The 25,947-nt window shown below is 44.0% G+C and overlaps 1 protein-coding gene and 1 long non-coding RNA gene across 4 annotated transcripts in view; one reads left to right on the plus strand and one right to left on the minus strand.

Moving 5' to 3' along the window:
• The window catches only part of LOC138960285 (uncharacterized), a 141,064-nt gene that overhangs the window by 12,060 nt on the left and 103,057 nt on the right, over positions 1-25,947 (plus strand). Inside the window, exon 1 of one of the 3 annotated variants that reach the window (XM_070332115.1) lies at positions 8,134-8,311. The exons of the other annotated variants lie outside the window; for them this stretch is intronic. The gene's annotated coding sequence lies outside the window, so the exon portion shown is untranslated. Of the gene's footprint in view, positions 1-8,133; positions 8,312-25,947 lie in introns of those variants that run through there. 3 annotated transcript variants of the gene reach the window in all.
• The window catches only part of LOC138960286 (uncharacterized), a 262,895-nt gene that overhangs the window by 7,915 nt on the left and 229,033 nt on the right, over positions 1-25,947 (minus strand). The window lies entirely within an intron of this gene.

The raw sequence follows: 25,947 nt of genomic DNA on the forward strand, positions 1-25,947 counted from the left end.
AAGTAGTGTTTGTACGTATGTCCATGAATACATACATCAATCTGATGATTCATTTGTCAAATTAACTTTTTTATAATTTGGCTTTCTTATATACTGTCTGACTGGGCAAATTTTTCACTTCTTGGTTTTTTTAATTTTATTTTGTAAACTTTTCTCGGCAAAATTGTACGTAACTCTAACATATGATAATACGCGACTGAACACAATGCTTAAAATGTACTTATCAACAGCATTGCGTGGAAATAAGTCTGTACAGTAGAGGTAAATATATTCGTCTTGGTTTTTCTTTTACAAACTGCTAGACTATTGGTACAAATAAACAAACTGACAATCATTCAAAGAATCACTCATTCCCCCCCCGCCCCCCCCCCCCCGCTCTCCCCTCCTCGTCCCCAAAAATAAGAACAGAAAAGAAAAGAAAAAAGAAGCGAAGAATACTAAATAAGAGACCCAGCAAAATAGCTTTTGCCTTTTTTTAAATCGTTAAATTAGGCGGGCAAAGTGTTTTTCCTTTTCTTAATCTTCCTCATTCCACCACCAAGACGTTTCTAGGAAACTCTTGGCGTATGCTTTCAAATAAATGTGCCATGCAGATGGAAAGACTCGAAGTTGTTTGGGGAAAGCGTCCGAAGAAAGGGCCTTTTCACGCAATGAATTTCTTTCTTTTAAACGAACAGAAATCAAGAATAATACGAGAGCTTAGCAACTCGTTTTCCTTTGGCCGAGAAACCATCATTCTTGTAAAAGAGGGTGCACCGCCTTCGGGTTCTCCGCTGTGCGCAATTCGTGTGCCTTTAAAAAGATTGGCAAGTTCTTCATGAAGATGTTTTTTGGTTGCTGTATGTCTTGCCGACGCTGCCTTTTTCTCTGTCTCCATGGCTGTCTCTCTTGCTTTCTGCTATCTCTTTGTCTCTATCTTTATATCTTTGTCTTTCTCCGTCAATCTTTCTGTTCCTTTAGCTTCGTATCTGTGTCTGTCACACGCGTACTTAACTTTTCTTAAATTCGTGTATTTAACGTCAATCTGTAAACACATTGGTGACATTTGTCTTGCACGCGTACACACATGGACACCCAATTATACGCAGACAAAAAGACGTGGACAGACAGACAGACACGCACACAAGTACACAATCAAACTCACGCACGCACGCACGCACGCACGCACGCACGCACGCACGCACGCACGCACATACGCACGCACGCTCACATGCACACAATCAAACGCACACACACGCGCACGCATACGCACACGGGGCGTTTTGCACAAACACACGCACGTCCGCACGCACACACGCAGATGCACTCACGCACACACACAAACACACACACACACGAACGCTCACACACACACACACACACACGCAAGTACCCACGCATGCACGCACCCACGCACGTTCACACACACACCCCTTCTCCCCCCTCTCTCGCATTTTTTTTTAGCGGTTCAATCAGTGTCGTTGTAATAAATTCTCTATATCTCTTGATCACTTTTCGCCCAATCGCCTCTTTCTCTGGTCTTCACGCGGTGTTGCTTTAACTCTCCGATGGAATGATGTTTGAGTGAGGATTCCTGCTTCGGCCACTTGTGTTTGTGTGATTTGATTTATAACATGCCTCTAGCACCGCAGTGATAAAAGCCTCCTCCCCACGTAATCGAACCCTAAAGAGAAAACCATCATCGTTTTACGAAATTATCGACAGCAATTTGTGAAGCTTTTTTTTTTAATCGGTTTTTTTTTTACAATGGATTTACTTCGTCGTTGTTTGGTTAAGTAGTTCAACTCTTCGTTAAAATCTTTATCGAATTCTTCGTTAAAATCTTTCGTTGTTTTTGTTTTAATTTGTTCAAAGAATATTCTTGGTTCAATGGTTTACCTCGGTATCAACATCTTACCCAACATAACATGTTTGTTTGTAATTGAACTAACCTTTTGGAAACGTTACGTGAAAAACAAACGAGGCGAGAGAGTTCTCTCTCTCTCTCTCTCTCTCTCTCTCTCTCTCTCTCTCTCTCTCTCTCTCTCTCTCTCTCTCTCTCTAGAGCGTATCCAGTTCCTGTCACGCATGCGTCTCACTCACAGGAAGTCACGGGGTCATTGTGGGTAGTGGTGAAGGTCATCATAGGTCGAAGACGCAGACATCGCATGTAGTTCGTTCGTTGGGTACAGCCGAAACAGAGAGACAGAGATAGAGACACAGACCGACAGACAGACATACAGACAGAGACATAGACACAGAGACAGATAGACAGACAGAGAGAGAGAGACAGACAGACAGAGACAGATAGACAGAGACAGAGATAGACAGACAGAGAGTGAGAAAGATACACACACACACACACATACACACACACACACACACACACACACACACACACACACACACACACACACACGCGAACATACACCCCCCCACACACACACACACTCACACAGACAGAGACCGACAGATAGAGACAGAAACAGAGAATTAGTCATAGTCAGAAAGACAACCAGAGAGAGAGAGAGAGAGAGAGAGAAACACAGGCAAAGAGAGGAAGACAAAAGGCCTCAGTGACTTACAAATAACCTGCGTGGAAAAAAGAAGAAGTTTTTCCTGTGTTCTTTGCTTGAAAACTGAAATACGGACAAACATCTAATTGAAGTGTGAAGAACCATCTACATTTTAGTCTTTCAGGTTTGCCTTTTTCCGTGCTCTTTTGACGGTTATTTGAGCATTCGCTGGTTTTATGAGAGTGAGTTTTTGGGTGCCAACTAATTTTTGGTCAAACTATAGTATGAGACGTTTACTTGCGCCTATATGGAGATAGTAAAACGGTCATGATTATAGACCACTTCCAATTTCGCTTTGTCTTCTGTGTGTGATGAATGATATGAAAAGGAAAACCGTAATGTAAGTTGACCGTTTTTATTGTATTAAAACCCCATCGCATGATCGCCCCCCCCCCCCCTTCCCTACAACCCTCACCCATGCACCCACCCCCTCTTCGTTGTATGTTGTAAACAAGTTCACTAACTAATAACACCTTGCCGTGTCCCACTGCTTTAGTGACCACTAACTTCTGCCCGTAGTGCCCCATCACTTTTCTGACCAGCAACACATTGCAGTACCCCCCCCCCCCTGTTAGTGACCAATAACCCAATGTAGCACCCAACCGCTATACTGACCAATAACGCTTGCTGGTTGTGCCAAACCGATTTAGGGCCCAATAAACGCATGCTGCCTAGTCCAGCTGTATGATGATTACGCCAGCACTATAGCTGGCCGGACAGGGGACGATTCCATTAGACAGATTGTTGCTGACCATCTGGCCAGCGGGCAGTACCAGGGGCTCGGCACGTTTCTACACTTCCGCAATACAATTAAAGACCGGAGCTGATAAATTTCTTGCTTTGCATAGCACGGGTCCTTAGTTCGAAGAAGTTGTTGCTGAATTAATTATCTAAGTGAAAACTGTGTCAATTTGCGTAATTAATTAATGGGAAACCTCTTACTCTGCAGAGAAAAAGCTGTACTAATATTTTGTGTGTGTCTGTATGTGTCCAAGTAAACGGGTGTTCCTTGTCAATGTGAAGGTCTGAACAGATCTTAGGCGGTGAAGGAAATAACCTTAAGGGCGTTTGCTGTCTTTCGTGTTATTCACCTTCTTCGGGAATACTCGATCATCGCGACTGTCAGAAGTCAAGGAAGCAGTTGCTTGTTCTCTTTTGCTGAAAAGTTTTAAAGGCATGTTTTTCTCTTTTCTTTGAGGGCAACAGCGCCTAAATAACTTGTAAAGGAAACGATAACCTCTCAGTTTTGGTTAAGGAGGAGCCTTTCATTCGCAATGGAGGATGACGCGTTACCACATTTTAAGTTTTCAACTATTCGATCGAAATACACAGACGTGCGCAAAAGATCCAGGAAAGCACATCTATGATAATAAAGATTAGTATGATCCATTCCAGCCGCCGCCTATCCACCCATAGCGAGGTGGTTAGGAGAAGAGTAGGGGTGGACGTGTCTGAATTTTCAGAGATAACAAAATAGTTTGCCCGGAAACAGGAAGTAATTGTGATGTTATGATGTCAAGGATTTTCATCTCAGCTGTAGATGCGTTTAAAAAATCACTGTAAAAAAGAGGATTTTCTTCAACGTTTCAAATCGAATTTCGTTTCTGCGGTGAGAGTTAAAGCGATGAAGACAAAGCAAAAGAAAACACCGATGAAAGCTTTGCAATTGTTCGTTTCCAGCTTCCTCTGCGAGTTTCGAAAGCATTTGAATGAACTTTTTCAGATACGTTCGGAGCGGTTCTACAGAGGTGCTGAGATTAACAAATCACTCTGTAGTTCAGTTTTTATAAATAATGGATGATGGTTTGGGGAGACTTGTGCACGTAAGCGCATGTAAGCACCAATTCCCGGCACAGCACTTTCATAATATCCTCCAAATCCTAGTTTGACCAAAAGCGAGCTACGACAAGCAACTTCCTTTAGATTTGCAGCATACAAGTTTTCTTCTTCGCAGCCTCTTAGCTTCCTAAAAGGATGCTATTTCGGGGCGAAAATAACAATCAAGGGGTTTTACAGTTTATTGGAAAACGAAGCAGTTTGGACGTGTTGAATGTCATCCCCTGCGTTATACAATACTCCCAGGAGACCTTCTCTTTGTCTCTGTCTCTCTCTGTCCCTCTTTCTCTCTCTTGCTCTCTCTCTGTCCATCTCTCTCTCTCTCTCTCTCTGTCTCTCTCTGTCTCTCTCTCTCTCTCTCCATCTCTCTCTCTCTCTCTCTTTCTCTTTCTCTCTCTTGCTCTCTCTCTCTCTCTCTTTCTCGCTCTCTCTGTCTTTCTCTCTCTCTCTTTCTCTCTCTTGCTCTCTCTCTCTCTCTCTCTCTCTCTCTCTCTCTCTCTCTCTCTCTCTCTCTCTCTCTCTCTCTCTGTCTCCTTCTCTCTCTGTTTGCTTGTTTGGCTCTTTGCTTGCTTGGTCATGCGTCTGTTTGTTTGTTTGATTTTTGGTTTGATTGTCTGCTTCCTTGCTTTTCTGTTTACCATTTATGAGAATTTGGCATTATTTAAATGTACGGACAGGTTAAATAAAAAGAAAACACACCAGTAACCAGGTTAAGTACGTTTATATCTATAATCAATATTTCGGCACGTTACTGCCTTCTTCGGGATGGTAAGCTTGTGGTACGGACAGGCTGTAAGAAAAGGCGTAGCCTTAAACCTCTATCCTTGTAAAATGAAGTTACTTCTTCTTCATCAACATCATCATCATCATCATCATCATCATCATCATCATCATCATCATCATCATCATCATCATCATCATCTTCATCATCATCATCATCATCATCATCATCATCATCATCATCATCATCATCATCATCATCATCATCATCATCATCATCATCATCATCATCTCTCTCTCCCTCCCTCCCGGGATCCCTCTCCTTCTCTCTTTCATTTTTTGTCCTGTCTTTGTTGTTCTTTTTTTTTTAGCAGAATGTAAGTGCATGTATTCGTACTCGTAGATATGATTTATTTTTCTGGATAAATTTGCCAAACTGGCATGGCATCAATGTTTCGGCATTTGTTTTAAAGTTGAAGGCAGTCCTTCGGGGCACCTTTACGATACCGTGGAAAGAGAGTTTGGCAAGTCTGCCGAAATGAAGGCAAGGGTTTTGACGATTTAAAACACGTTTTGGCGTCCCTGCATATGCCACTGATGGCGTCCCTGCATATGCCACTGATGGCGTCCCTGCATATGCCACTGATGGCGTCCCTGCATATGCCACTGATGGCGTCCCTGCATAGGCCACTGATGGCGTCCCTGCATATGCCACTGATGGCGTCCCTGCATATGCCACTGATGGCGTCCCTGCATATGCCACTGATGGCGTCCCTGCATATGCCACTGATGGCGTCCCTGCATATGCCACTGAGAAAGAAAACAAAATCGAAAATCTAACAACCAAGCAACCTACCCTGTACAGTACCCGGCGAAAGAAACGCAACTCATTCGCGATTTGTGTAGTGTGTCGAAGTGACATGTTCGCCTGCAATCACGACTCGCTTGACCCCTACACTGTATAACACAGTTTATGAAAAGGTAAAAAAGAAAACGATTAAATGATATGCACTAATCGTACAGCCAGTAAAATATCCTCCACGAATCTGTCTTCCTTTTTGTGTGTACCTTATCTGGTTTATATTTAATACAATTTGAAAATGACAAAAAATCACTTGCAACAGTGGGCGCGAATGAGTAGCGTTTCTTTTGCCGGGTACTGTACAAGCTGGATGCACTGCTAGTATTAAGATTTATAATTATTTTGACTCAGCTTCTTTCTCCTGTCTGGTTTCTCCCATTCTTTTTCTCTGTAGAAACGGTGGTTGTTCAAGTTGGCTTTTCTCCTTCCTCAAATACATCTAACTGGTAATGACAGATGTCAGCACTCATAGATTACAATTGTAACCAGGATGCTGCATTCCTGGCCTCTATAACTATAGTTACATCTCAGTTCTGAAAGAGCTATTCTGAGGCGGTGTCATCTGCACGTTTATATGTGGAGATGTGCGAGTGTCTGTTTATCTGTCTGTCCGTCAATCTGTTCGTGTGGTCCATCAGTCAAAGCTTGCGATAATCATCACCGCCATAGTCATCGTCGTCGTCGTCTCCGTCATCATCATCGTCGTCGTCATCATCATCATCATCATCATCATCATCATCATCATCATCATCATCATCATCATCATCATCATCATCATCATCATCATCGAAACGCTGTTCCCCATAGTATAATCTTTGACAAGCAGCTCTCTGACAATTGATATGACACACCGGAAGTCATATAATACTTCTGAGTAATTCAATACTTCCTGTTGAAGTTTCGTTTTCAATTCTGAAAGTAGACTTAAGTGGATAGGTATTAGGCAATTGCTAACAATTTGAGATAAAGGGTTTGAATTTCCTGTCACTTCTAATTATTGCGAACGATTAACACATTTTCGTGGGGTATCTTGTTTCAAGGCACAGAACTCACTTTCAAAGTATATGTTTGCCGCTTCGTTTCCTACGCTGAAGTATCGGGTAACTTCGTAAGTATGTTGCTGTGCTTAGTACATGAGTCCGCACTGAAAATGGTATTTAAACTATAATGGTATTTGGTATTTGATTATGGTATTTGGTATTTGGCAGTCTCTTTGTATTTGGATTTGGCATTTGAACTATTTTGTTGCTCAAAATCCGTTCCAAAGTATTAGTCTAAATGACAGTTAACTGCAGTCAGTGCGTTAGCAACTTGACTCGGAAGGACTATTTGTTCAATCTTATGTATACATGAGGTTAATTGCTTTTGGGAAGCAACATGTTAAAAGGGGCATTGCACACCTTTTAAAGAACGTGTTTTTGCTTCAGAACAAAGGGACGTAAGCGCTCTAAATGCTTACGGCATGTGCAACACGAGTATATACTTAGAGCGCTTAATTACGTGCCTTCATTTCTCAGATCTTAAAATGGTGCTCTGCCTAATTTAACTTTGATGCTTTAAAAATAATCTAAATAGTTATCCTGTTTTGCAAATGTCACAATAATCACGCCGATATCTCCCGGTTTTGACCCGTTCAAATAAAATACCTTTTTTTTCTTCTTGTAAATACGTACTCGTAGGACGAAAACACAAACGTCCTCATTGAGAGAATCCTGTACCGGTTATGTGTCAATTTCAAATTTTTCTTATCTCTAGTTTTAAAGCACGTTCCAACAGGTCAAGCTGCATATGCTGCTTTTTAATCCAAACACTGTAAAATACTTGTGAAGTCGTAAACATTGTGTCTTCTTGATATTAACATTCCGCGGATAATATCTTTATACGAAGTAAATCTTCAGGCAAAATGATACCCTCTTGCAAGTCAACCTTTTATTTAAGAATGACAAGTTTACACCTAACATACACAAGAGGTTATCTCTCCCGGCGCGACACAACTTACAAGGTCGTCAGTTTGCAATGACCTCCTCATCTGTTTTATTATCTCATCCTGCATACAAAAATGGGTCACTTCCGACCGACGATATCTATAGATATAATACATTTTCTACCACCCCATACTAAATTATGATTGTCGCGAAGGATAACACATCGCGTGTGCTTGTAAGTCAGAACGAATCGCTGTTGCAACATACTGCAGTGATTGAAAAGTGAGCTTGTTGAAAATTTAAATTTTATCTATGCTCATTTTTGGGGTGGATTTCCTCAAGGATTCCTCGAGAAGTTTTTATTTGAAAAAGCATGCAGCGGCGGAGTCGCACTACTAAGGTTTTTCTCTAAGGTAAGCGTGTTTCCCGTGTTCCCATGAGGTTCATAGCGTTCTTACAATTTACAGTACTTTATAGGTTGACATTTGAACCGCTCACATCAACCGGTAGAGTTGTTGTTTGGCAGCTTCTCCCAGAGGGATGTATCGTAATCGCTTAAATACTGGACTTGTTTTGACTGTTTTAGGTAACAGACTGACCGATTTTTTTGGGTTGAGACTTGAGAGTGATACTTGTAAAAGAACACCGACGGAAAATACCTAGCGCGTTAACTGTGTTAGGTTGACGACAGTTAAAGGAAGAGGCCAAGTTCAGGTCCTATTGAAACTTTTCAGTCAAGAATACTTAAAGTAAAAAAGTTGTAACGTGAAAACCTCAATACATTGTGTGTTTTGCTGTGTTGGAGAAGTTAGAATGGCAAAAAAGAAAAAGAAAAAAGTACGTATACCGTAACGTTATAAAAGCTAACATGTCCAGAATTCAAAGGTGTAGTTGACAACGGTGAACATAAGGGTGCGGCTTCAGCTCCAAAAAGACTGAACCAGTTTCAAACGTTTTTGTCTCTAGCTCTGTGTCTATAAACACTTATAGAGTATAAGTATAATAGCGAATAATTATTGTTCTTCTTCTGCGCTAATGAGCTGCAACTCCAAGGACCACAGTGAAGAGTGGAGTTTTACGTGTATGTACTTCCCCCCGTAATTGACACTTTCTACCCCAAGGTTTTTTTTCCGAGACCAGCTGTGCTGCAGCAGGTCACTCAGAATTGTAGTAACTGTGTAGTAACTGTGAATCAACACGCTTGAATGCAGGCGTTAGATCGACATTACAGGAAGCGACTGAAGTGACTGTGCGTACGGATATATCCGAATTAGGTCAGATAGAGCCATATGAGTGGGTACGGATATATCCGTCCGTACCTGGGAGACAATGAGTTAAAGCAGCCATACTCCTCTTTCGGGAGAGGAAATGTGTCGTATATTCTACAGTTCACTCACAGGATGACGGCGAAAAATATAGTATCGTTTCAGTACCCAAACACAACATCCACAAACTCCGACCACTTCTAAATGATTAAGTTTTCTCTGTAAGTAAACCTAAGGGTATAGTACATGCAGATCGCTTATGGGCAGTAAAGTGTTGAGCGTAATTATGTAGATTACAAACTTTGATCCGGATTTTTTACGGCTGTATTAAACAGAATGTGTCCAGCATTTTAAAGTTTTAAGCGAACGACGGTGACAAGAAACGAAGGTTCAGTACCGAAGTAATACATCCGCCAACCCCGCCGTGTACTTCTAAACGTACGGGCTTTCTCTGTTCGTACTCTTGGGTTGTACTCCAGAGATACTGTTAAAGTATCACATTCGTGATAGAACTTGCGGGAGTGCTGGCGCTTTCCCGTGATTGCACATAGGTGACACGCTTTGATCAAGACTGTATCCGGCAGTGTGCCGCTAATGCGCCGTGTACAAAATTAATAGCATCGATCAATACCCTAGATACTCCATAGAGACTTGTTGCGGTTGAATGCATTGACACGGAACATCCGTGATAGACTGTGTGAAGCCTACTTGCCCGTCTTTTGGATGAGATATGACAACGATCGTGTCTCTCCACTTGGTCACATTCCAAAAATAAACAGGCTGTTCACGCTAGATGTTTTTTGACGAATTAATTGGGAAAATAAATTCCAGTAGCTATTTCAGAAATTAGTAAATCCAAACATTCCAACTCACCACAGCAGTCAGGGTGTTGATTTTTGGTATGTGACCAAACCCAGGAGTCGATCTGAATGTCCAAGTCTTCCAGAGACGCCTTTTATTGAAGCCTTGTCAGATCTGAGATGGTGAGGATAACCGTTTTCACGAGAGAGAGTGTGCCTTTAAGCCTGCTGGAAGAATCAGAGCATGACGATGTTCCAAATTGATTCCGAGCTGTCGAAGTCGTTTGGTGTTTTTTAAAATGTATTTATTTAATTTCTAATGTGTCAAAGCTTTTGGTGATGACATAGTGATTTTTGAACGGGTTGAGATGTGATGAGGATGTCGAAATGTTGTGATCAATCAATATGAGGCTTATATCGCGCGTATTCCGTGGGTACAGTTCTAAGCGCAGGGATTTTTTAATTAAAAAAAAAAAAATGTTTATGCAATTTATATCTTGCACATATTCAAGGCGCAGGGATTTATTGATGCCGTGTGAGATGGAATTTTTTTTACACAATACATCACGCATTCACATCGGCCAGCAGATCGCAGCCATTTCGGCGCATATCCTACTTTTCACGTTGTGATACCCTTTGTTACCCTTTGTTACCTATCACTATTCGTTATGGAGTTCTTTATGATAAAAAACGACAAAGCATTTGTGAGAGTAAAGATAAAGTTCGCTGTTGCCCACCCAGGTCCTAAACACACGGAGTCCATGTGGGTTCACGCGCACAACTGCAAACTTTCTCATTCACAAGTTGAACTTCTTACACAACGAAGAGGATACAGACTCTGTTTTGAGACCCCCAAAACCAGAGAAAATCAGGCCCTAAATTGGAGGAATTCTTAAAACGGGGGTAAAGCTACAGACTCTACAAGTCGAAATCTGGTGAAAAAAGAGGCATTTAAACAGAAAAATCCCGAGGGTTCTTGAACTAGAGGTTTCACTGTATATTATGTTCTTCGTCAACGAACTCAGGCTGAGTGGTCTTCGTCCTTTGTTTTCGAAGATGGCCATAGACTCATTGTTCGTTTGGACGTTTGGTCTGATGAGGCCGGAGCTAGCCGATGAGGCCTATCCGGGTCAGTAACCCCCCCCCCCCCCCCCCACATGCTCAGGCTTTTGCGGAGCGTACGCTTTTGCTCTGCAACAGCAGTTCTCTTATCTTCAGCGGTAAGGGCACCAGGACAAAGCAGACTGCGCCAGGTGGCTCTGTTTGTGGGCAAGCCGCTTCCAGGAGTCGATCTGAATGTCGAAGTCTTTCAGAGACGCTTTCAGACAGTCCTTAAACCTCTTCTGTTGCCCTCCAATAGGCTAAGCAGTATTAGTATCAATAGAGCAGATCGAGCGTGTAGAGGCCGAATACCAGCAAGCAGCTTTATAAGTGTGGTACAATTCCGGTAATTAATGAATTCTGTAAAGGAGTTAGTATACCGTACATAGGACAGATTAACGAATCCTGAGCTCTCCTGTATGAGCGTCAGCATAACGGTCGATTTCGTCCAGACTGATAAGATTACACAGGATGATTAAACACGTTCGATAATTAGTCACGTGGGTGGATATTAAGCCCGATTTGATCGGAGCGTGGCATTAGAAGGTAAGACATCCACCGTCTGTCAGTTGTGGGGAGCAGTAAAGTCACAGACGACGGCCAGAATCCATACATATACACATACATATATAGATAAACATATACGTATACATAAACATATACACATATTTATCTTTGAAAACGAAGGAATCAATATACAAATATATACATGTCGACACATTGAGTATCATTTAAGGTTTGTTTTCTTATATGAGTTGAAATATAAGTTTTTGTCTTCTCTATTGGTTATATTTGACATGTGTGGTTCTATAGGGAAACATATTAACATTATAGTGTATTAAGAAGCAATGGTTATGTGGACGGGAGTGTTTTCTTATGTTTGTCAGCGTTTGACATTGCTGTTTGAATTAGTATGTGTGTGAGCGAGTGTGTGTGTGTGTGTGTGTGTGTGTGTGTGTGTGTGAGTGTGTGTGTGCCTGTGTGCATGTGTGTGTGTGTGTGTGTGTGTGTTTGTGTGTGTGTATGTGACTAGTTGTGTGTGTGTGTACGTGTGTGTGTGTGTGTGTGTGTGTGTGTGTGTGTGTGTGTGGTGGCGTGATTTAATCTTTCTGACGGGGAGAAGTCACTTGTCAAGGGTAGGAGTCTACCCTGAGAAAAAGTAGTGACAAAGATCCAACATGTTTAGATATGAATACTTTTTTGTAAGCCCGTTTCCTAGCTTTGTGATCTGTACTAGTACCACGTGTGAATGTTTTGTGATTTTGTTTCTCCCTGTCTATGTCTTGTTCTGTACGTTTTATATATGTGACAGAATCGAAAAGAGAATACAAAAAAAAAAAAAAAAAAAATCATTGTAACACACAATGTTGTAAATCCTTTTATTTATCCCAGGTAAAATATCAGAATGCTAGTGAAGTTTTCTTCCATGGACACGTGAGGACGGTGTTACCGGATTAAGTTTTTGTAAGCCGCAGCAGATGATATATCAATTTGTCATCATTTTCACGAGTTTTCATTCACAAGCACCTGGCAAATAAATCTCATGTTCCCCAGGCAATAAATCCCCGGTTACCATAGTTGCAGGAAGCAGGTTATACATGGATAATCAAAAGCAAACCCAATAGAAACGCTCGGGGATTCTTCGGCTCTTTTCATTGGTGTTTTCCCAAACCTAAACAGACGACACGACACTGCTTTGCAAAGTTCCAAAAACGAACTGGCAAACTGGCAAAAGTAAACAAAAAACAAAACTACTTCATGAAAGGTCATACATTCATCAAAAACAAATGAAACCTAGCGATATGTTTTGTCTTCTTACAGAGTCATGGAGTGCCTGTATCTGTGTTTCGATACACAGACGTTCGGAGAAACACGAACGTCAAGTTCAAGTAAAACGACCCCTGACACACACATGTTGACCCGTGCACAAGACGTTGTATCGATAAACGAAGCACAAATAAGAAACAACAATAAAAGCAAAGAAAATAGCAACAAGATATGCAAACATCTAACAAAGCCGAGCAAGCAGAATGACAGGTCTAATGAAAAACAAAGAGGTACAGAGTCGGAAACAAGATCGCGATTCTTTCCTTCGCCGCACGACGCAAATCTTCTGTGACCTTTGACCAAACGTAGCTTCCACATTCGATCACTCAGCTTAATATTTACAACAGAAAGCCGAGGGGTGGAATACCGAGATGAACCTACTGAACTGTGCATCCTCAAACCTGACATATTCATCCCAACATTTAATGAACTCAAAAACACAGAAAGTTGCTTTCACACGCCAGCTCATTCTGATAATCCTCGCTCCACGGCTATCGTTGATTGCCAGTAGTTATCAAACCGGGACTCGTATGGTTATCAGCACGGAACCCGTGTTTCAAAGCATGGCTCCCTGGGTTGATTGTGCACTTATTTTCTCACTGCCAAAATGATGACAAAAACGATGTTTGGTGGTTTGTTGACAGACCAGCTTTTTTGTCGGTCCACGGGGGGCATATCGACTTTTGTTTCATATTTATTGACCGCGGCCTTCGGCCTTGGTCAATAAATATGAAACAAAAGACGATATGCTCCCCCTCGGACCGACAAAAAAGCTGGTCTGTCAACAACCCATCAAACATCTTATAATATGCACCGTTCGAACGTCAGATATAATACCTCGTTTAAAGAAAGTATTTTTTTATTGAATTCAAAGCGCCTTCTCTCGATGTAGGTCAAGTAAAACACACAAGAGCAGTTCAGAGAGATGCTTTGTCCACCAGATTTTGCAGAAATGGTATCACCGTATGTAAATATATAGTTGTCAACGCAAAAATGAAATCGAGAGAGCGAAAAATTGTAGTCATCTAGTCCTATTTGATTCGGTCGACTTTTTTTCTCAGTTTTAAAGATATTTTACATTTTCTACATTCTATCAATATTTCGCTGAATGTATTCTGGTAAAATTTGTGTGTGTAGAAAACAGATCTGTTTAGCCGACAGGTTGACTGGATGTTTTAATCACGCTTCACGCGACTTCTTTGTTTTCGCCTTTTTAAATCGTGATGAAAAGATTTTTTTTTAAAATTCAAAGTGTCAGACTGGAGCAAATCCCGCATTCTTCTTCTTCTTCTTCTTCGTTCATGGGCTTTGACTCCCACGTACACTCGTGTTTTTTGCACGAGTGGAATTTTACGTGTATGACCGTTTTTACCCCGCCATTTAGGCAGCCATACGCCGTTTTCGGAGGAAGCATGCTGGATATTTTCGTGTTTCTATAACCCACCGAACTCTGACATGGATTACAGGATCTTTTCCGTGCGCACTTGGTCTTGTGCTTGCGTGTACACACGAAGGGGGATAAGTCATTAGCAGGTCTGCACATAAGTTGACCTGGGATATCGGAAAAATCTCCACACTTAACCCACCAGGCAGCCGCGGCCGGGATTCGAACACTCGACCTTCCGATTAAGAGGCCGACGTCTTACCACCCCGCCACAGCGCCCGTCAAATCCCGCATTAATACCGCCATAACAACTGCTGCAGTGACCCCCTCCCAACCCACCTTCCCCCTCCCAACCTACCTTCCCCCTACCAACCCACCTTCCCCCTCCCAACCTACCTTCCCCCTACCAACCCACCTTCCCCCTCCCAACCTACCTTCCCCCTACCAACCCACCTTCCCCCTCCCAACCCACCTTCCCCCTACCAACCCACCTTCCCCCTCCCAACCTACCTTCCCCCTACCAACCCACCTTCCCCCTACCAACCCACCTTCCCCTACCAACCCACCTTCCCCCTCCCAACCCACCTTCCCCCTCCCAACCTATCTTCCCCCTACCAACCCACCTTCCCCCTACCAACCCACCTTCCCCCTACCAACCCACCTTCCCCCTCCCAACCCACCTTCCCCCTACCAACCCACCTTCCCCCTACCAACCCACCTTCCCCCTCCCAACCCACCTTCCCCCTCCCAACCCACCTTCCCCCTCTCAACCCACCTTCCCCCTACCAACCCACCTTCCCCCTACCAACCCACCTTCCCCCTACCAACCCACCTTCCCCCTCCCAACCCACCTTCCCCCTCCCAACCCACCTTCCCCCTACCAACCCACCTTCCCCCTCCCAACCTACCTTCCCCCTACCAACCCACCTTCCCCCTACCAACCCACCTTCCCCCTACCAACCCACCTTCCCCCTCCCAACCCACCTTCCCCCTCCCAACCCACCTTCCCCCTCCCTCCCAACCCACCTTCCCCCTCCCAACCTACCTTCCCCCTACCAACCCACCTTTGCCCTCCCAACCCACCTTCCCCCTCCCAACCCACCTTCCCCCTCCCAACCCACCTTCCCCCCTCCCAACCCACCTTCCCCCTCCCAACCCACCTTCCCCCTACCAACCCACCTTCCCCCTACCAACCCACCTTCCCCCTCCCAACCCACCTTCCCCCTCCCAACCACCTTCCCCCTACCAACCCACCTTCCCTCTCCCAACCCACCTTCCCCCTCCCAACCCACCTTCCTCCTACCAACCCACCTTCCCCCTACCAACCCACCTTCCCCCTCCCAACCCACCTTCCCCCTCCCAACCCACCTTCCCCTCCCAACCCACCTTCCCCCTACCAACCCACCTTCCCCCTCCCAACCCACCTTCCCCCTCCCAACCTACCTTCCCCCTACCAACCCACCTTCCCCCTCCCAACCCACCTTCCCCCTACCAACCCACCTTCCCCCTACCAACCCACCTTCCCCCTCCCAACCTACCTTCCCCCTACCAACCCACCTTCCCCCTCCCAACCTACCTTCCCCCTACCAACCCACCTTCCCCCTCCCAACCCACCTTCCCCCTACCAACCCACCTTCCCCCTCCCAACCTACCTTCCCCCTACCAACCCACCTTCCCCCTACCAACCCACCTTCCCCTACCAACCCACCTTCCCCCTCCCAACCCACCTTCCCCCTCCCAACCTATCTTCCCCCTACCAACCCACCTTCCCCCTACCAACCCACCTTCCCCCTACCAACCCACCTTCCCCCTCCCAACCCACCTTCCCCCTACCAACCCACCTTCCCCCTCCCAACCCACCTTCCCCCTACCAACCCACCTTCCCCCTACCAACCCACCTTCCCCCTACCAACCCACCTTCCCCCTCCCAACCCACCTTCCCCCTCCCAACCCACCTTCCCCCTCCCAACCCACCTTCCCCCTACCAACCCACCTTCCCCCTACCAACCCACCTTCCCCCTCCCAACCCACCTTCCCCCTACCAACCCACCTTCCCCCTACCAACCCACCTTCCCCCTACCAACCCACCTTCCCCCTCCCAACCTACCTTCCCCCTACCAACCCACCTTCCCCCTACCAACCCACCTTCCCCCTACCAACCCACCTTCCCCCTCCCAACCCACCTTCCCCCTCCCAACCCACCTTCCCCCTCCCAACCCACCTTCCCCCTTACAACCTACCTTCCCCCTACCAACCCACCTTCCCCCTCCCAACCCACCTTCCCCCTCCCAACCCACCTTCCCCCTACCAACCCACCTTCCCCCTACCAACCCACCTTCCCCCTCCCAACCCACCTTCCCCCTCCCAACCCACCTTCCCCCTCCCAACCCACCTTCCCCCTACCAACCCACCTTCCCCCTACCAACCCACCTTCCCCCTCCCAACCCACCTTCCCCCTACCAACCCACCTTCCCCCTACCAACCCACCTTCCCCCTACCAACCCACCTTCCCCCTCCCAACCTACCTTCCCCCTACCAACCCACCTTCCCCCTACCAACCCACCTTCCCCCTCCCAACCCACCTTCCCCCTCCCAACCCACCTTCCCCCTCCCAACCCACCTTCCCCCTTACAACCTACCTTCCCCCTACCAACCCACCTTCCCCCTCCCAACCCACCTTCCCCCTCCCAACCCACCTTCCCCCTACCAACCCACCTTCCCCCTCCCAACCCACCTTCCCCCTACCAACCCACCTTCCCCCTCCCAACCCACCTTCCCCCTCCCAACCCACCTTCCCCCTACCAACCCACCTTCCCCCTCCCAACCCACCTTCCCCCTCCCAACCTACCTTCCCCCTACCAACCCACCTTCCCCCTCCCAACCCACCTTCCCCCTACCAACCCACCTTCCCCCTACCAACCCACCTTCCCCCTCCCAACCTACCTTCCCCCTACCAACCCACCTTCCCCCTCCCAACCTACCTTCCCCCTACCAACCCACCTTCCCCCTCCCAACCCACCTTCCCCCTCCCAACCCACCTTCCCCCTACCAACCTACCTTCCCCCTACCAACCCACCTTCCCCCTACCAACCCACCTTCCCCCTCCCAACCCACCTTCCCCCTCCCAACCCACCTTCCCCCTCCCAACCCACCTTCCCCCTCCCAACCTACCTTCCCCCTACCAACCCACCTTCCCCCTACCAACCCGCCTTCCCCCTACCAACCCACCTTCCCCCTACCAACCCACCTTCCCCCTCCCAACCCACCTTCCCCCTCCCAACCCACCTTCCCCCTACCAACCTACCTTCCCCCTACCAACCCACCTTCCCCCTCCCAACCCACCTTCCCCCTCCCAACCCACCTTCCCCCTCCCAACCCACCTTCCCCCTCCCAACCCACCTTCCCCCTACCAACCCACCTTCCCCCTACCAACCCACCTTCCCCCTACCAACCAACCCCAACAGCTGCTGCTAGTTTGCTTGTAAGAGCAAAAAGTACTCAGTGTTTGACGTACATGGCTTATACTTATACTCAACATAAACTACTGAATGAAATCCCGCAGTAATACCACCCTGATAGATCTACTGCGAGTTCACTATGACTCTTAAGATGTACATCTCCGCTGGAGCCTAACAATTGTTATTTCGCTTTTGCGGATGCAACTTGCTCCGTATTTGGCTTTCCTAGCTTAGACTGTGTTTAGACCTACACTACTGAATGGAATCCAGTAGTAATACTAGTACTCTCCCTAGTCAATAGTTGCCGACAGTTTCAATTACAGCCAGACAAATATGCCTGCAGTTCTTTATCCCCGTGACGCGAAGCAATGATAGATTGTCGGTCTCAGAGGCGTCGTACATTTGCAAGGTCAAACGCGGGCCATAACACAGTCTCACTATTTTCTTTTCCACTTTTCGGGCTCCTTCTTTCACGGTTGTTACGCATTTCGCGGGAATTTGTTGGTGGTTTTATTTTGAAGGGTCTTCTTTGTACTCTTTCGTCTCTTACTTGTTTGTGTTGCTTTCAGTCTTCGTTCTTTATCATTTTGTCATCTGGTTTTTTTTCTTTGCTTATTAGTTTTTTGAAAATACTCCCCCTAAAGCGGCGTATGGCTGCCTGAATGGCGGGGTTAAAACGGTCATACACGTAAAAATCCACTCGTGCTAAAACCATGAGTGAACGTGGGAGTCTAAGCCCATGAACGAAGAAGAAGAAGTCTTTTGAAAATAAAATAAAATTGTACGTTCGTTTGCTTTTGTTTATTTGTTTGCTTCACACTGAAACCAACTTTATTTGTGTGGCTAAGGAGAATCTGATCGCTGGTTGTGTTGGTTAGCTGATTGGTTGGTTCAATCGTTGTGTTGAAGTTATATCTTTGTTTCAAAGCCCTCTGGGCCCAAAACAATAAAATACTTGACTTGACTTGACTTGACTTGGTTATTATATTATTTCGAAGTCCTCAGAAATTGGAGGTGACAATTGTTTCACCATTTGCCTTCTTATCTCTCATATTTTTCAATCTCACACTTAAATAGATCAGTCGCTCTTGAGTAAAATTAATTGGGCAGTGTCGTGCGTATGGATGAACCAAAATTCCCGTCAAAAACCGCTAAATCAATCGTTCCTTACAGTAAAATGAAATGTTCATTGGTCTGCGTATTGTATTGGTCGACCAAATTTCACATCAAAACTAGTGGATGAATTGCTCTTTAGTGAATACGCTGGTGAGTGGTCAACATTCTAAGTAAAGGTCAGCCTAACTTCTCTGACCGAATGGGCCACGATCGACGCAACTGTTTCAACCGCTATTGATTTAACTTGAACGGGATTTTTATCTCCCCCGCAGTAACCCCAAGTAGCCCATACTTGAAACGTTTTGCTGGTTTTGAGAGCAAGGTCGGGCGATTGTTGGGACAAGGTGTTTGGGAGAGTGGAAAGTTAGCGATGATGGTTGGGGGGGGTAGTCTGTGTGTGCAAGTGTGTGTGTGTGTGTGTGTGTGTGTGTGTGTGTGTTTGTGCGTGTGTGCGCGCGCGCGTATGTGTGCTGTGGTGGTGGCGGTTGGGTTGGAGGATGGTGATGGCATAGACCTGGGACTTTGGGATAGATTTTGGGAGTACGGGGTGCGGGCTGTTCGGAGAAGAAGCAGAATCGCGGGTGGACACAGGCCTGCAGCTTTTGTTTCGCAAGACGGCCGACGGTTTAGATGTTGACCAAAAGCTCGTGTCTCGGCCCTCACAGCGGCCTCATAATGGCCCCTCCGTCAAACATCACTTAGCGCCAAGAGACCCCGAGTAATGGCGACTTTAGCTGGAAACATTCACAACCACATGCCCCGACTTCGATCCGTAGCTTTTGCCCTTTATGCGCGTGGTCGTCCATTGCCGTTGTAAGTTGGCTCCGGTCGGTCAAGGGGCAGTTTGCTTTGCACTTGAGTAACAATTTTCACGCCTTGGAACCTAGGCTAGCCCTGAAGACGAGACTGCATTGCCCTGGCGGCAGCACTTCTTGTTGCACGTGGAGCACGTTCAATGCTCCTGTGCTGTGAAGTTGTTGTCGAAACTGTGGACTTGAAGGTCGTGTCAAGGTCAGTGTCTGCCGTTAGATGACACACTGCTTGGGTCTGCTGAGTATGAGCATGGAAATAACATTTTATGTCAAGCAAGGACGCCGGTTGAGCAGTGTGTATTGTATATGACAACCCTTCGTTAATATTTTTGGTGGCCCTTGTCTGATCGTCAACAGTTCTCACTTGCGCTCTTCGACCTGTGCCCCTGTGGTCGTCAGCAAGTTTCTCTCTCTCTCTCTCTCTCTCTCTCTCTCTCTCTCTCTCTCTCTCTCTCTCTCTCTCTCTCTCTCCCCCCCCCACACACACACTTCGCCAAGCCTTTAACACTGTTACCAGAGATACGGCAATAAATGATGGTCTGACCTCAGTGTAACCTGTCTTTGATCCCCGTTTTCATGGTCCCCTGTACGACACTTCCCCCGCCCACCAATACATCTTTACAGCTTTTCTATTGCACTTACACCTCAGGATTGACAGCACTCACGGCCCTCATTCCGTTTACGGGTCCTTGTTCATGGGTTATTCTCCACAGCTGGGTACCATTTTGTGACATGCATTTTCAGTCCTTTAAATGATTATAACGTATATTAAATGGCAAATAGACTGTATTCTCTTTACCCTTTTCAGTAATACTCCAGTTAGAATATGATATAGACATGCAAAGTATACCACAGTATATATTTTTGTGTTTTTTAAATTTTATTTTGTTTATAATTGTTAGTGTTCAAATCCACGTAACAACCTTATGTTTTCCTAATGAAGTTTACTTACTTTAAAACTTTTGTTATTTACTGAACGTAGACAAAGAAAATGCGCAAATATCTCTTTATTTACAGGCCAAGGATATATATGGAACCAGTTCTTATTAATGAAATCAATGTGTATGGTTAATATGTCTCAGTTAAGTAAAGAAATGAAACTTCGTAACATGGTTTCCACTTGCACACAGCTATGAAGAATAACCCTCCTCTATACGTATCTTCCTCTTATGACGTTTTAGTGGTGTGCCGTTGTCACGAACTGAAAACTCTGCCTGAACAATCCTTCTCATTGCAGTCAATGCGCATGCGCTAACATGGGGAGATTAATCAAGTCGTGAACAACCTAACCCTAACCCTAACCCTTAAGGACCCTTACCCTTACCCTGATCCTAACCCTAATCCTAACCCTAACCCTAATCCTAACCCTAATCCTAACCCTAATCCTAACCCTAATCCTAACCCTAATCCTAACCCTAATCCTATCCCTAATCCTAACCCTAATCCTAACCCTAACCCTAACCCATGGTTCGTTTGATCATGCGCATCGATCGCAATGAGAAGGATTGTTCAGCAGAGGTTTCAGTTCGTCACGTGACACCGTCCATTTGTGTTGATGTTGCTTTTTTCTAGCAGCGAGAAACATGTTAAATCAAAATTACTATACAATCACCCCCGGATCTTTTTCTCTCCGTTGTCTGTTTAAAAAAAAATCATTTATTATTCTGCAAACGACCATTTCCATTTTATTGCAGGAGTGATAATCATGTAAAATCAATCTACCTCTGCAGACACTTCTTTATTCCTTTCTTTCTTTGTTTTCTCTGTTTTTACTCTGGAAACGCCGTTTTCTTTCTTTGTTTTCTCTGTTTTTACTCTGGAAACGCCGTTTTCTTTCTTTTGTGGGAGTGACATTCATACAAAATCAATCCCCAGATACACTTTTTCAAACTTTTCTTTATATGTGACAGTTGCCAACAAAACTATTTTTCTTGGCTGATTTTGAAATGCAGTCTTGGCTGATGCTGAAGAACGTAAAAAAAAAATAAATTAAAAAAAAACCTGCCCATAAGCTTTCCTTGTTAGATCGTAGCTTAACCCAAACACCACGCAGCGGAAAACTCTTTTAACGAACGTTAAACATACAATTTGCTAAGCATATACATTTTTCTCTCCCCATTTGAATGAACTCTTTTTTTGATCTAAAAGATAATGACAAGTCATAACATTCGCACAAATCAAACATTCCCGGGTCAGTTGAAGACGCGCCTGCGAATCGTTCAAGGAAGTGCTTCAGCGTTGCACCTCGACAAACACTTTTCTCCCAGGCTTGTTGCACGTGCAAAATATCGCAGAGTCCCGGTGCTCTTGTGCGCACCTTTGATCATGAATAAACACAAGAGCAAACGAGCGCGTAACAAGCCGACAGCCACCATCGTTATCAGTTATGCACACACACTTTGTTTTTGCCGGCGTACTTTGTCAATAATTGGCAGTCGTCGATTGATGAAGCATACCTTGTTTTTTTTGTGTGTGTGTGTATTTTTGTCTGGTTGTAATCTTTTTTTACGAGCTACGATACTGATAAGCCTCGACCAGACTGAAAGATAGTCCGTGATGCCTTGGCATAATGTTAGTTGTGCATGCTAATAAGTATGTGCGGGTGCGTGCGGGTGTATGTGTGTGTGTGTGTGTGTGTGTGTGTGTGTGTGTGTGTTTGTGTGTGGATGTGCGTGAAGATCCTATTTATCAAAGGGTTGTATAATTATCGAGTATCTCTGGTGAACGCTTTACTCGTTCTATTTTAAGTAACATCGGCTTTTGGGGAAATCCCGATGGGTGGTGTCCACTTCTAGTTTAATCCACTTCTGATCTTCTTAAATGTTGAGCCACTTAGGATTACGAGCTCATGTTACATGCATTCATATTTATCCTTTAGAAGCTCCATTAAAATCCCGATCGTATAACTTTCAGTTAGAATGTCAATATGAAAATTGGCTCCCAACAAGAAATAGAACCACAATCGGTTTATTTCCCACATGATTTAATAAAGGGTAGAACCAACGCAGTGTCCTTGGTCACTTATGGCTATTACCTCACAGCAGCTCTAATTAGTTCTTGGTTTAGCTGTTCACACCAAGACTTGAGCCCCCGATGGAATTCAGAATCAGATTTCAACGTCACGCTCAGAGCATACAAGCTATTTGCTTACAACAGAAACAGGAAGATAACTACATGCGGTTTAATCTCATGAGATGAAATTAAGCCTTGGCCACAGCTGGTAGACTCTCACCATTTCCGACTCACGTTGTGTAACAAGAAACGATCGGAAAGGTGACAATGAAGGACCAGGAACAAGCTATGTCTATATTTATCAGTCTTGAGAGAAAGGGGGAATGTACGTTCTGGCTCACCGATTCCGACAGACCCTAAATATTAACGCAAAATAGGCTTCTGGACTAAACTTTTACTAAAATGAAACATGCGACAAAATCAGAAAAATACTGCATAAATCCATACAAAAAAAATACAGTAAAGTAAGGTTGTTTTGAACCAATGCCGGGTCTGTCGGAATCAGTAACCCAGAACGTACATTCCCCCTTTCTCTGATACAACATTCTTAAGCTCAATACGCTCTCTCATTTACAAACTTTACTTCATATGTTCTTTCACTGTTAGAATTATATCTGATACATGCAATGTGACTGTCTAAACGAATAGTTAACTCTTTACAAGTGATTCTATTTTTACTTTTTCTTCCCGTCCTATTTGAATCCCCTTTTTTAAAAACTGCTTTTTCAGATCTTCTATATCGAGTGGCTTGTTATATTCAGCTCGTGTTTTTGTTTGAATACTTGCTTTCTTACTTTTGTAGTCATCAAAGTCTGTTTGTATCTGTTTGAATTCTTCGTCAGAAACTTTTGAATCTTCAAGTGCTTTACTGATAGACAGTTTTAGGCTAGACAATTTTGATGATGCAAGAGTGGAAATGGATTCGTGTTTTTCAAGCTTTTTCACAATTTTTTTCATTATAGCTGATGCTATAAATGATAAACCACCAACTGCTGCTGCGACACCACCTAGGATTAGAGAAACTGGAGTCCCTACTCCGGTAGCTAACAGAATTGTTCCCGTTACACCTGCAGCTGATGCAAGGATAGTAGAACCAGTGCTGGCATTAGAAAGGCTGTTGTAAGTTGTTGAGTACTTACGTCTAGCGCGAGAATATTTTTCTAATTCATCTTCTAGTTGTTTTTGTATATTACTAATGTGTGCCAGTCTGAATTGTTGACTTTCTGCTGCACTTTCATCAATATTAGGATAAAGCTTCACACTGCTAGTCATCTTTTTAATGCAAAATATAAAATATTTATCTTAATTCTCACTGGCCAGTGTTTCTGCTAAGCTTTGAAGCTGTTCATTGCTTAACACCTTATCTGTATAGTAGAAAGCAATCAAATCAAGATAAGTAAGATTAATACTTCTTATTTCTGTTAAATTATTTATATCTGCGTTAACAACAACATTTTGGTTTGACGTCTGTTTTTTTATTGTGTTAGAATCCTTTTGAACAGCAATAAATACTCTGACTTCTTCAACATTTAATGGTCTCCAGTTGAGATTTATTCCTCTCATTAGAACAGTGTTTGTGGTTTCTTCCCTTTTCCTGACAACTATATCAAATATCATAGTTGCATTCTGCCCTATTGGAAGCTTGGGTATAAAATCGACAATGGTGTCAGCGTCCTTTTCAACACTTTGTTTTCTGTGAATGAGATAGTTGTTCTTATGGAAAGGTTTAACTGCAACTTCTCCCCTGCTGTTAAACGCAGGAACAAGGCTAACAATTAGTGGTTTAGCATTGATTGACTTACGGAATGTGTCGTCTTTTCCAACAAGAGTGTATGGACTCACAAATTCAAACTTCATTTCCCAGTCAATCTTTTTTATAACAGGACTAAGTACCCATTTTTTATTCTGATGTTTCCACATGTAGAATGTGTCATCGACAATTGGATCAGGTACATTAACATCACGGATTTGACCTAGTTTGAGGAATCTTGGTTTCTTTTCATCGTCGATTTCCTTTCTCTTGTAATGACCAGTGTCTGTAAACTCGAATGCATACACTGCACCAACTTCAGCATTGCTCTCAAAGTCGATAGCGTCTGCTAAATCTTTCAACTCTATAGTTGAACATGCAACAGGATAAGCTATTGTAGGTCCACTCGACATTTTAATACTCAATATTTTATGGAACTATTTCCAATGTAATGTTAAACAAACAATCAACTGGTTGTCCACTTTGATTTTTCAGATCAATGTGTAGGAATTCATGACACCCTTCCTCCAAGTCCTTGAACTGAAGTGTCTTAAATGTTGGCACGTGCATTTTACAAAAAGAGGCATCACTCGGTGGAAGAATCCTAAGCAGATCAGAACGCTGATCATTAAACAGATTATAGGATGTGTTAAGCTCTCTCATGTGAACAAACAGTACACTGTTAACATCCATGTCAATGGGACGTGTTCCCTTGTATATTTTTGTAATTCCAAGCATATCAAGGAGTTTGGTTGGAAACTCAACGTTTACTTCTCTAGTTTTGGGCATAGTAAGAGTAGCAATGAGACTTGCATGATTTAAACTCGCTGTAATACCTACTGGAGCAAACAATTCTTTCTCTAAAGTGCAGAAGTCATAGTAACCATCTTCTACAGAATGTGTTTTACCATTAATTCTAACCCAGTTGTTAGCCTTTTTTTTACTGATATTATACCAAGTAACCTTGTACATAATTTCATGCAGTGCAACTTTCATTCCTCCATTTTGATTGTTGATAGGGTTTGCAAGTTTAACTGGCACACTAGTCTTCACATTTGTTAGTGTGATAAACATTTTTTATTCAACAACAAAAATGAGTCAGTATAAATTCAACAAAGACGTTAAATACAAAACTGGACCATATTACAATTCAAAGACTATTTCTTTCCATGAGTTGGACTTTGCTGTAACAGAAACAGAATCCATTCGCGTTAAAGTGCCTGACCCATTCCATTCTTACCTAAATCCCCCAATCAAAAATGACAGTGTTCCAAAGATGTGGAACTCTCACCCAATTCAGTTCTATCAGAATCAGTTAAACTTTGCAATATTCTGTGCAACCACAGGATGTGGAGTGTCCTATGCAGACCACATGAATAATTCAAACTTACTGACAAAGTGTGTGTACACATTTCACGTTTACTATCAGTGCAGGAGAATCTTGTCTGAACTTCAGGCACCAATGCCGCATGAAAAGAGCTGGAACCCATTCAACAATAGGATAAACATGAAAGTGTATGAGCG

The sequence above is a fragment of the Littorina saxatilis genome, linkage group LG2 (assembly GCF_037325665.1).
Source record: "Littorina saxatilis isolate snail1 linkage group LG2, US_GU_Lsax_2.0, whole genome shotgun sequence".
Classification (NCBI taxonomy): domain Eukaryota; kingdom Metazoa; phylum Mollusca; class Gastropoda; order Littorinimorpha; family Littorinidae; genus Littorina; species Littorina saxatilis.